The 12,076-nt window shown below is 43.8% G+C and overlaps 1 protein-coding gene across 2 annotated transcripts in view; it reads left to right on the top strand.

Moving 5' to 3' along the window:
• Positions 1 to 3,947: 3,947 nt before the first annotated feature.
• Ahrr (aryl-hydrocarbon receptor repressor) overlaps positions 3,948 to 12,076 on the top strand; it is an 81,214-nt gene continuing 73,085 nt past the window's right edge. For both annotated transcript variants that reach the window (NM_001317351.1, NM_009644.3), the window contains exon 1: positions 3,948 to 4,048. The gene's annotated coding sequence lies outside the window, so the exon portion shown is untranslated. The remainder of the gene's footprint in view (positions 4,049 to 12,076) is intronic.

Below are 12,076 nucleotides of genomic sequence, written 5' to 3'. Positions count from 1 at the left end.
GTCAGGGTGGAAACCATGTCAAAAGCATGCCAGAGTAGGTTATTAGAAGTCATGTTGGAGTGGGGTGTCAGGCCATTCTGGAGTAGAGCTTTGCTTGACATCTTTGCTATACCAGAAAACTATTCTTGAGTAGGGCCTGTCTCTCATCTGGCATCTGTTATGTGGATGAGCAGGATGTGGTATCTATCAATCAGGTAGGGAGTCCTCCTTCCTCGCCTCAATTATAACACTAGTATATAGGGGCAGAGCTGCAGCTCACGGCTTGGATTCAGCTCATAGGAATGGATCTTAAGATTAGGACAAATGGATAGGGTTGCCAGAGGTAGCCACATAGCTAGTCCCCCAGATCTAGTTGAGTTCTACAGAAGTTTGGGAGTTCTCAGAGCAGAGTTATTGGGACAGGATGTGTTTCTGACTCACCTGACCCCTTTCATCAGATGGAGTGAGGGGCTCCTCTAATTCCCCATGGGCATCTCAGACCTTAAGCTTTTTAGTAGTTTCTGTTCCTGTTGGACTTAGGTATAGGAAATTGAAAAAGTCAATTTCCTGTGCTTGTCATGGAGATAATGCCCATTGGTGTGTGTGTGTGTGTGTGTGTGTGTGTGTGTGTGTGTGTGTGTGTGTGTGTGTGATAGGGTGGATAGATTCCTGCATGGAGTTTAGGTTATATGCACTGCCATGCCAGACAGCCAAGGTCTTCAGTGTTTAGTTACATTTTATTTACCCAGTGTCCTAGCCAGTGGAAACTTTTGTACTGCTTTGTCTCTCAGATACTTTCTATAACCTCCTCTGGGAAGCCTCTTGTCTATAACTCCCTGATCACAACCCCAGAATTCCAGAGAACTGCAATGACAGGAAGTATGTCCAGGGAGTGGGAAGCCACATAGGCCTCCGTAGTACGCATCTAGCTGGAGGCAGTTTGTGATGCTGATGAGTTGATTAGAAGGGACAGCCACTGGGTAGCAGGAGCTTCCCAGGGGTTTTCTATGCAATACCTGGACTTTTTTCTGTCCTTCAGAAAAAAAGGTTGGAGAAGACAGTTACAGTGGAGAAGCTTGACACTAGGTGCCTGCTGTGAAGAGAGAAGCCCACATCTATGCAAGGTTCTGACCTGGTTTTAGAGGAATCACTACTGTTCTAATGCTATGAAGAGATGCCATAACCAAGAAATATTATAAATGAGAACATTGAATTGGGGTCTGGCTACAGTTTTCAGAAGGTGAGCCCATGGTCATCATGGCAGAAAGCATGGCAACAGGCAGGCAGGGCATAACACTAGAGCAGTAGCTGAGAGCTTACATCTTGCAGAAGGTAAAGGCAGAGAGAGAAAAAGCTAGTTGGTAATAACGTTTTTGAAACCTCAAAGCCCCAGCTGGCACACCTTCTCCAACAAGGCCATACCTCCTAATCCTTCCCAAGCCATTCTGCCAACATTGAACCAAGCGTTCAAATATATGAGTCTATGGGAGCCGGTTTCATTCAAACCTTCACAAAGTGTACAGCACATTCCTCTCTGCCCAGTTCAGAAAGACATGAATGGGAGAGGCCAGGAGTAGTTGAAGTCATATCAAAGAAGCCCAGCTATAAAGAAAGCGGTTTAATCCTTCTGCACTTCCAGATGCCTCTGTCAGGTCTAGGAGCTGAATCTGGCCTTAGGTACCTTCCAGTGGCCCTAATCTGGGTGGTGTGGCAGCAGCTTTCTGGAACTGCCACATCCAGAGCAGAGTTCCTAGGGCTGGCTGTGGTACCTGGCATTCTTTGAATTTCCCAAGCCCTCAGCAGTACTCAATTCCTCACATGCAGAATAGAGGACAGCAAGTAGTCCAAATGAAAGGCTGTGTGTGTGTGTGGGGGGTGTCATTTGAATTTTAACCATTTTAGTGATGGGCGGGTGATCATATCTGTAGAGTATGCAGGGACCCTGGACAGCTATATGAATGGAAGTTGCAAGTGCAGGATAGTCCAGGAAACACTGCTGAGGAGGCCAGAGCCATGTTAGTGTGAAATACCTTAAGAGTTGGGGCTCCTAACATGGAGTGCTCTGCCTGCTGGGTCCTCAGGATTTAGAGGTGGTATTTCCTCTGGAAGGGTCATTTCTACAGAGACTTGAGACTGTGAGAAAAAGATGAGGAGCAACCGAAATTGGCGACCTATACCTCTGAAGGTATCAAGGACCAAGTTTCTTGCTGTGTTTGGGTAGAGCAATCCTCCACTGCCCTGCAGTCCAGGAATCAATAGTGGAAGTATCCCATTCCCATTGATTCTGAGGGGACAAAGTAAGTGTGGGGGGACTTTTATTTGTCTTAAGTGGCAGAGTGGAGGAGGGAGTGCAAGCTCTTTCTAGAAAGACCCAAAGGTCCTGAAAGGGACAGCAAAGCCCAAATTCTTAGGGTACCTATAGATGCCAGTGCCCCCCCCCCATCACCAGGTTATGCAGAGCAGAACCTCTCTCAGATACCATCACCACCTCATTATCACTGCAGTGATGGTGTTTGAGAGATACACAAGAATCACAAACTATGAAAATTAAAAACAAATTTACAATAACTTCAGTTCTAACAGACCAAGTTTTTCTAGGCATAGTTTACATTAAAAAAAAAACAGATTAAAATACAATTAATCATTTTTTTTAAAAAAACTGTGGTAGTGAGCCAGGTGGTGACGGCACACGCCTTTAATCCCAACACTCAGGAGACAGGCAGGTGGATCTCTGAGTTCTAGGAAAGCCAGAGTTACACTGAGAAACTCTATCTAGAAACAAACAAGCAAGCAAACAAACAAAACCAAAAATAAACAAAAAACATGGTAGTGTAGGTGCACGTTGTCTGATACAAAAACCCAATATAAATACATTTATCCAACCATTATTGCTGAGCCTCTGTTGTCTGCCACGCAGAGTTGTTTACAAAATAGAGAACAGAACTGCCCTTATGTTTCCAGATTCTCTGACAAAACTCGCGAACTAGTTGTTCACGTTCAGAGCTGTGCACAGAAGAGGCAAAGTACCTTTTACTTCTGAGATCCCAGGGCTGGTCCCTTGTTCCCTTGTAGGGAAGAGAATGCCTTCAGAACAAACAGCCAGTTCAAATCTAAGGAGCAGAAGCAAGCAAGGGTACTTTGGAGGAACCCTAGCCAATGGACAGTGTGATACTCGGGTGCTTCCCAAGAGCCTGAAACGTGGGCAGGGTCAAAATCAGGACTGGGTGCCTAGGTGGAAGGTGGGAGGGACTGGATGAGGGGTGGGACATGGAGAGCAGACTGCCCACACGAAGAACTTCAGAGATTCCAGGAGTCTCTGAACCTTGTGCTTGTTAGTAAGAGTCACGATGCCTAGGCCAGGCGGGACAGCCGAATAGGTATGTTTAGGGCTGAGCCTATCCACCATGTGGTGTCCTGAAAAGCTTAGACGAGAATGTCCCCTGAAAGACCCCAATGTACCTAATATTTCTCATTCTTGGTAAATTCTGTGTCAGAAAGTAGCAAACTAATACTTTATGCTTTGCAAAGTATAAACATACTGTATCTTTAATCTTTTTTATTTTCCAAACAACTCTATAGCGCAAGAAAGGAGGAACACGCTAAGTCTTGGTTACCTATTCTGATCTCATTCTCTGGCCCCAGGGGCCAAGGGGCCCCAACCCACAGCTCCGCAAAAGGAAGGACTCCCTGGATTTTCTTAGGACCAGGTGGGATTTGGTGCACAAACTGGAGGCTTGCTCTGGGATCTCCAAAGGCCCGGGTAAAAACATATTTAGGCACAAAGATCACGGGTACCCGAAGAGCAAGCGGTGACACCCTATCCAGGCACTCAGACCCGGGGACCCTAAATATTGAAAGGGCGCGTGGCAGGCAGGGACAAGGATGTGCGTGCGCCCTCTGCCGCTTTTCCCTTGCGTCTGCCGCTTCGGGCGGGGCGGCTCGCGTGCTGGGGTGGGGCTTTCCTTCTCTAGTCTGAGGCCAGGTCCCAGAGATGAGAGAGCTGACAGCTCCTGGCCTCCGCGGCTCCCTCAGCGGGCGCGCCCGATCTTCTGCGCCCCGCCTGCCCCGGGTAAGTACTCTTGGACTTCACGGGGCTCTCTGGTCTTTGCCTCTGCTGTAGCCACTCTGAGATTGTCCAGCTTGGTCTGGGGCCCCTTCTGCTACACATTTTTGCATCTGGAGGGTCCAGAATTGCTGAAAGTGATGGGCACTCCAGGGGCTTCTCTCTTGGCATCAGACCTTTGAGGGAAGCCAGTCAGGTTCTTCAGTTTTGAGGAGTCAGTTTTCTCTTGACTTGGGTATCCTGTCCCCAAACTCCTTCACTCCCGAAAATGAGCCAGGGAATACCTGTCCCGCATTGGAGAGTCCTTTTGCCTTGGACCTAATGTCTTTTAGAAGTTTTTTGCAGATGATGGCAAGGGGGCTCCTCACAGGCCGCCTTAGCTATCCCTGGGACTGGAGCACCACGGGCACAGCCAGCGAAAGTGGCGCAGTAGCAAGCCCTTTCATGGAGATCAGAGGGCAGTAACAAGGGATTCACGCTTTGGAGGGACTTCCACCATTCCGGGAATTGTCCAATTAGTGGCACCAGAAATATTTGCCTTCTCCAATTTTGAGAAGCAGAAAATTACGGTGTATGGCTTCTTTCAGAAAGAGACAGGACCCTGGTGTTGCTGAAAATCTTAGTGGTACAAACCCTGGAGTCCTCGGCCTTGTGTTGCTTCCCCAGTCCCAGTTGGAGAGCTCTCTCTATTGGGGACAACTCTCGTTCCCCTCCCGGGGCTTCTCCTGGAAGGAGGTTCAGGCTTTGCACAGTTCTAGTACAAGGGTCCCCCCACCCTCCAAAAGGTCTATTTTTTGCAGCTGTTTCTACGGTTTGGATTCATGAGATCTTTCTCACTTTGGCTACCCTTGTCCGGGGTGCGAGGTGTAACTTGGCTCCTCAGGACTGTATCCAGCTAAACTTAGAGGCTCAACTCTAGGAGAAGCTTATGTGTACACCTTGGGTGATACCCCAGAGCTTGGGGGTACTGTACAGTGTAATTTAACTTCTCCTAGCCTGATCAAGGAACTCATAGTAGGAGACACTCTAGGCCTCAGAGTCTGGTTCACTTTTGCCCATCATGGGGAGTGGCCTGCCTTGGTATGAGACCCTGACGCAGTGAGCAGTGGCTGTCTTTTTTCATGAGCAGGGGCATGGCCAAGTGCTGATTATTCCAGACTAGGATACCTACTGAGCTAATCCAGCAGCCCTGTGAGGTGTCTATTGCCAACCATCTGATGATATTGTAATAGACCATTTGACTGTGTCTGTGCAGAACTGGCAGTATTTGTGTTCAGAACTAGTATATTCTTTCTACCTTGTGTTCCCAGTAACCCAACATGGCCTCAGGGTTATCATGGATGCAAGACTGGAAAGAAGACTAGAATGTTGCTAACAAGCACACAAGGGACTGCTTTCTGTTTCTACTTTCTACTTATTTGTTATATATGACAAACAGTTGTTACTTTCACTTGAGAAATTTGGTCAGCTCATGTCTCAGTGAGTAGAAGATCCATAGGCCACAGAGGTCAGGCCCTGCTGTCAGCATAGGGTTTTCCTATGAAGATCACTCACATGTTTGTTGCCCATAGGCCCATGGCTCCTCTTTGACTACTAGAATCTCTGTGTGGAGGGTCTCCCCAATCAGTCTTCATTGAATAGATGTCCCCTATCTGCTTCTAGGGTATGGAAATGAGACGTAGTTGGCTCCAAGGGCCATTTGTGTGAAGTTGGTCTGATCCGATAGAGAAGGGCACACAGCATTTGGTAAAATGGACCATCTAGCTGTAGTGATGTTAACACTGTGCTGGGGATCTAGACAGAGACCAAGGTGCAGGACAAAACTCAAAGCAGTTGTTTGAAGACTTGAGGAGACTGTCTGTGGGTCCCAACAAGTGGCATCTTGCTCTCCCCGATGTAGGGGTATAGAGCAGCATCTATCAACTCTTGGTGCTTTATGCAAGAACCTGTATTTTAGGAATCGTTCCTCACATTTCAATGGAGACATGGAGATACATAACCTAGACTACAACGATCAACAAGTGGCTGTTCATGAGGCTGGACAGGGTCATGCTGCACCCAGATCATTGCCTTTGTTGCAGTTCCTGCCATATGAGGTAGAAGAGTAAAGATGGTTTGCACCAACCTCTTGTTGGTCTCTGTGCTCCTAAGCATCCTTGGTTGATTCCTATCCTAACTTTTAGTTCTGTTCCTGCCTTGAGGCTCTTTGCCCATGAGACTGGTCAGGCTGGTGGTGCTGGGGCTTGGGTTCTTCTAGGATGTAGGGTAACCCCCTTCCATCACTGTATTTACCTGAAGGTTCGTCCAGTGGTATGTATAGTATGTACGTGGCCCTCTGAGGATGTCAGGAAGCATCCCTGGCCTGTTCTCTGGGGCCAGGCCTGGGTGTGGCTTGGAAGTTTCCTGTCTGAGTTGAAAGTCCTTTGCAGACCCAGTGGGATGGTTTGCGTTCTGGCCTCCAGCCACTGCTTACCCAACCTGGTTTCTTGGAGAATTCCACTGACTGAACCTGTGGCTGGACATATGTTGAGGCCAGCATCTCACAGGCCATCGTGCTCTAGCTCATAGCCACTGCTCGCCACACATCTCTCTATCCATCCAAACCCTTCTGTTTCCCCAACCCTGCTCCTTTAGGTATTCTCCCCTTCAGCCTGAAAAATTTCCTCTGACCTCATCACTCTTGAAGCTCCCTGCTCTTTCTATGGTTCAACTGTAGTGGTTTCTAGGCCCATATGTGATATGACTTTGTATTAGTCAGGGTTCTCTAGAGTCACAGAACTTACGGATAGTCTCTAGTTAGTAAAGGAATTTATTGATAACTTACAGTCGGCAGCCCAATTCCTTACAATTGTTCAGTCGCAGCTGTGAATGGAAATCCAAGGATCTAGCAGTTACTCAGTCTCACACGGCAAGCAGGCGAAGGAGCAAGAGCAAGAGCTAGACTCCCTTCTTCCAATGTCCTTATATTGTCTCCAGCAAAAGGTGTAGCCCAGATTAAAGGTGTGTTCCACCACACCTTTAATCCCAGATGAAAGGCATAGCCCAGATTAAAGGTGTGTTCCTTAACTCGGAGATTCAATCTTCTGGAATCCATAGCCACTATGGCTCAAGATCTTCAAACCAAGATCCAGATAAGGATCTCCAAGCCTCCAGATAAGGGTCACTGGTGAGCCTTCCAATTCCGGATTGTAGTTCATTCCAAATATTGTCAAGTTGACAACCAGGAATAGCCACTACAGACTTGTCAATGTTTTCTGCAATTCTATGCGCTGTCCTTTTACTTTCTTTTAAAGTTACAAATGTTTTACATTTTGTGGGGATGAGTGTGCAGTTATTTCTGTGCACCACACACATGCCTGGTGATCATCAATGGTTGTATGCTACCATGTGGGTACTGGAAGTGAAACCTAGGTCCTCTGTAAGAACAGCAAAAGCTCTTAACTGCTAAGACATCTCTCTCGTGCCTCCTTTTACTTTCTTGCTAGTTAGTGTACTTTGAGACAAAAGTTTTATTTTGGTGAAATCCGATTTAGCTGTCTTTTTTTTTTTTTTTTAAATTTTGTTACTTGTGTTTTTGATGCCAAAACTAAGGATGTTGTCACAATTAAGGACACGAAGGCTTATATTATTTTTGTTCATTATAATCCTTTTGTTGGGCTGGAGAGATGGCTCAGTGGTTAAGAGCACCGACTGCTCTTCCGAAGGTCCTGAGTTCGAATCCCAGCAACCACATGGTGGCTCACAACCATCTGTAATGAGATCTGACGCCCTCTTCTGGTGCATCTGAAGACAGCTACAGTGTACTTAGATATAATAATAAATAAATCTTTTTTTAAAAATAACCCTTTTGTTTCTGAGAAGGATGAAGCTTTAGCTCTTACACTTAGGCCTTAATGAATACTAGTAATTTTTTTCAAGTGGTGTGAGTTAGGGACCCAGTCTCACTCTTTAGCATGTAGATATCCATTTGCCACTCCACAAGTTGTTGAAGAGACTGCCTTCCTCATTGGGTAAACTTGGAACTATAGTGAAAGTCAGCTGACTACAGTATGACGGTTCTTGTGCCACATGTCCTCTCTTCTTAAGATTTAAAAGTCCCATTTATTTATTTATTTATTTATTTATTTACAAGTGGGTTTTTGTTATATAGCCGAGACTGGCCTTGATCTCAGGATCCTCCTACCTTAGTCTCTCAAGTGCTGGGGTTACAGATGTGCATGACCAGGCTAGCTCCTGTACCTTTTTAAAAATAAGATTCCCTGGAGATGAAGTTACAGGTGCTTGTAACTTACCCGATGTGGTTGCTGGACATCAAACTTGGGTCCTCTGCAAAATATGTACTCCTAACCACTGAGCCATTCCTGTGGCCTCTTCTACACTGCCTATTAAGGAAATTTTCAAGCTTTTTACAAAGGTAGAAAGAATTGTACAATGAGCCCACTTTGCTCATGAACCAGCACAGATGGCTAATTATCAGTACTGACAGACATGGCTTCATTTGAGCCTTATTCTTTCAACCAAGCCATCTAGACTCCATTGTCCTCCTGGACAAATTATATAGAAACATTGTGTGCCGTGTGTGTGTGTGTGTGTGTGTGTGTGTGTGTGCGTGTGTGTGTGTGCGCGCGCGCGCACGCTTGCATGTATACTCATTTCTTAGTTTGACTTAATCATCAACTTGAATTTGATTAAGTTTAATATTAAGTATTAACTGGAACTGGACTAACTATAAAAGTAACAAGGGAACTCAGAAGAGTATACTAGAATAGAGGAAGAGTGAGTGCCTAAGGAAGTTTCCTTCACAGAGATGGGATTCAACCCTTTTGGGAGTTATGATTCAACCCTCCAGAGAGCAGAGGAAGTTGCTGAGTTTTCTAGCTTCTGTAGTACTAAGAGCTAAGAGAAAAATTAGTTCCAAAGCCAGAAAAGGTCCCCTTTCTCGTCCAGGGTCCTCTCGTGCCCTCTCCTGGCAGGTGTAACATCATGCTCACTCTAAAAAGAAGTACTCTAAGGGTCCAGTATCTTTATGCAGAGCAGGTAAGCAAAGGTGACTTGGACCCTAAAAACAGGAGGTGGATAACCAGTACTGTTGCCCAGCATTTCTATACCTTCTCATGGATGTGTCTTCCCTTTTGGATTTTTGCTGTACACATCTCATAAATCTCACAATATACTCTTATTGTTGTTGCTTAAATTGTCAACTACTGTTTTATTAGTTTTAAAAGTGTATGTGTGTGTGTGTGTGCATGTGAGTGTGTGCATGTGAGTGTGTGCATGTGTGTGTGTGCATGTGAGTGTGTGCATGTGAGTGTGTGCATGTGAGTGTGTGCATGTGAGTGTGTGCATGTGAGTGTGTGCATGTGAGTGTGTGCATGTGTGTGTGTGCATGTGAGTGTGTGCATGTGAGTGTGTGCATGTGTGTGTGTGCGTGTGAGTGTGTGCATGTGAGTGTGTGCATGTGAGTGTGTGCATGTGAGTGTGTGCATATGTGTGCCAACAGAAGCCAGAAGAGGACATTGGATCCTCCGGAACTGGAATTATGGGTGGTTGTGAGCTTCCTGACAATGGTATTGGAAACTGCATTCTGGTCCTCTGAAAAATCAGCAAGCTTTCTTAACCACTAAACCACCTATCCAGACATGCATTTCAAGAATTAAAAAAAAAAAAGATTTTTGAAAGGCATTTTCACAATATGTAGAATTTTAGGTTACGTCATTTTTAAGGGCTTTAGTTTTGTTGCTTCCCTATCATTTTGCTCGTATTTTCTCTGGTGAGGAATCTGTTTTTGTTCTTTATTGTTGTATTTTACTGTACCAAATACTGTAGTATTTGCAAATTAAAATTACTCTATTTGTCACTGATTATGAGTTATTTGGATATGAAATAATTCAGTGTAATCTGCCTCATGTTTTGTTTTGCTGTTTTGTTTTGTGCTTGGATTTCACTGAGCCTCTTGGATACGTAGTTCATGGTTTTCATTGCTTTAACTTTTTGTCTAGTATCTATTTAGCATTTCCTGATGTTTAGAGGTCCACTTACACGTGTCAGGACTTTAGATATCTCTATTTTATTTTTACTTGGGAGTTATTTTAAATGTCATAGCTTAAATGATGACATTGCATTGGTTCATTGCCAAGAGATAGCTGATTAGCCTTTGCATCTTGTCTTTGTACTCTTCGGCATTGTTTAACTTAATGGTGGCTGATATGAAGACTGTCTTTGAGACAGGGTCTCACTGTATTAGTCTGGCTTGCCTAGAATTTGCTATGTAAACCAGTCTGGCTTTAAACTCAGAGATCTGCCTGCCTCTTCTTCCTCAGTGCTCAGGTTAAAGGCATGTGTCACCATGCCCAGATTATAGTAGGTTCTTCAAAAGTGTTCGCCCTCCCCCAGTTGGATTTTCTACATGGAACATCACATTGCCTGTGAAGAGATGACGTTTGAATTCTTCCTTTCTAAGTTTATTTTTTTCTCTTACCTTGTTTCTCTGGCTAATCCACAGTGTGATGTGTGATAGGAGGAAAGAAACACAAAGTTTATGCTTGTTCCCGATTGTGGGCAAGACTCAGTCACCATTAGGACTTGGCTTTTTGGAGATGCTCTTCCTCAAGGTCGTGACTTCACCTTCTCTCCATACTTTTAAGTGGGGATTTTAATGATCAAAATCGGATTTGGGTTTTGCGAGATGATTTTTGTAGGTATTAAAATGATCATATTTTTCTTTAATTTATTAATGATAATGTAATGAATTGCAATGCTTGATTCGTGAGAATTAAAAAAACAGAAGTCTTTGAAGAAATTTCATTGAGGTCTGGTGCATTTTGTATTGCTGGATTCTGTGTGGTAATATTTAATTGAGGATTTCTGTGTCTATGTTCATAAGATCTTCTTCTGTAATGTCTTTGCTTTGGTAGCAAAACAAGGCTGAACTCACATATGAATATTGTTTAGTTTTTCTCATATAAGCAATGGAATTAGTCTCATATTTTAGATTAATGGACTACATCAGAGAAGCTATTTGGACTTGAGTTTTCTTTGTTAAGATATAGAACTATTTATGTTATTTATTTTTCTTGAGTGATCTCTAATAGTTTGTGTCCTTGAAGGAACTGCTCCGTTTCATTTAAGTTGTGGAATTTATAGGGAAATTATTTGTCCTAGTGTGCTTGGGTAACCATGGCAAAATATCACAGATTAGGTAGATTAAGGGCAAACCTTCCTTTCCTACAGTTCTAGAAGATGGAAGGCCAAGATGCTGTTTCTGGTGAGAGTATCTTTCTGGCTGGTGGATAGCCTTGTTTTCTTTTTATCCTTATTAAGTGGCGAGAGAAAGAGCCCCAGTGCCTTTTGCTGTTTCCTATGAGCACAAATCTGTGGAACTACAGTTGTTTCCCAGTGACCTCACTTTCTTAGTCACCTCCATTCACACCCCCATGTCCATGCAGAGAGTTGCAGCTCTAACATATGAATTTTGGGAGACATAGTTCAGTTCATAGCCGTATCCTCTTATAACCTTCCTAATGTATGTGGGATCTGTGGTAAGTCCTCCCTCATTCTGGTTCTGCTAGTCTATATCTTTTATATTTCTGATCATTCTGGATAAAGGTTTATCAATTGTGTTGATCTTTTAAGAATCAATTGTTAGTTTCATTGATTTTTCTTCACTTTTAGGTTTTAAGATTCATACCTTCTCTTCCTTGTTTCTATCCTAGTTGATTTAGGTTTATTTTCTGTTCTATTTACTTCAGTTAGAAGTCTATATTATTTATTTGAAATTTTTTCCTAACAAGTACTTACTACTCTGTTTCACAAAGTTTGATGTGTTTGTATTTTCATTTTCATTCATTTATGAGTATTTTTTTTTAATTATGAGTTCCTTACTTTCCAGACATTTGGGAGTTTTCCAGATGTCTTTCTAGTTTACTTCCACCATACCAGAGAACATACTTTGTATGATTTCTGCCATTTTAGATTTATTAGGGATTACTCCTTCAGTAAAGTCTATTTTAGTGGATATTCCAAGTGCACAGAACT

This window comes from Mus musculus, chromosome 13, assembly GCF_000001635.26.
Source record: "Mus musculus strain C57BL/6J chromosome 13, GRCm38.p6 C57BL/6J".
NCBI lineage: Eukaryota > Metazoa > Chordata > Mammalia > Rodentia > Muridae > Mus > Mus musculus.
This window is presented reverse-complemented; position numbering and strand designations above follow the sequence as displayed.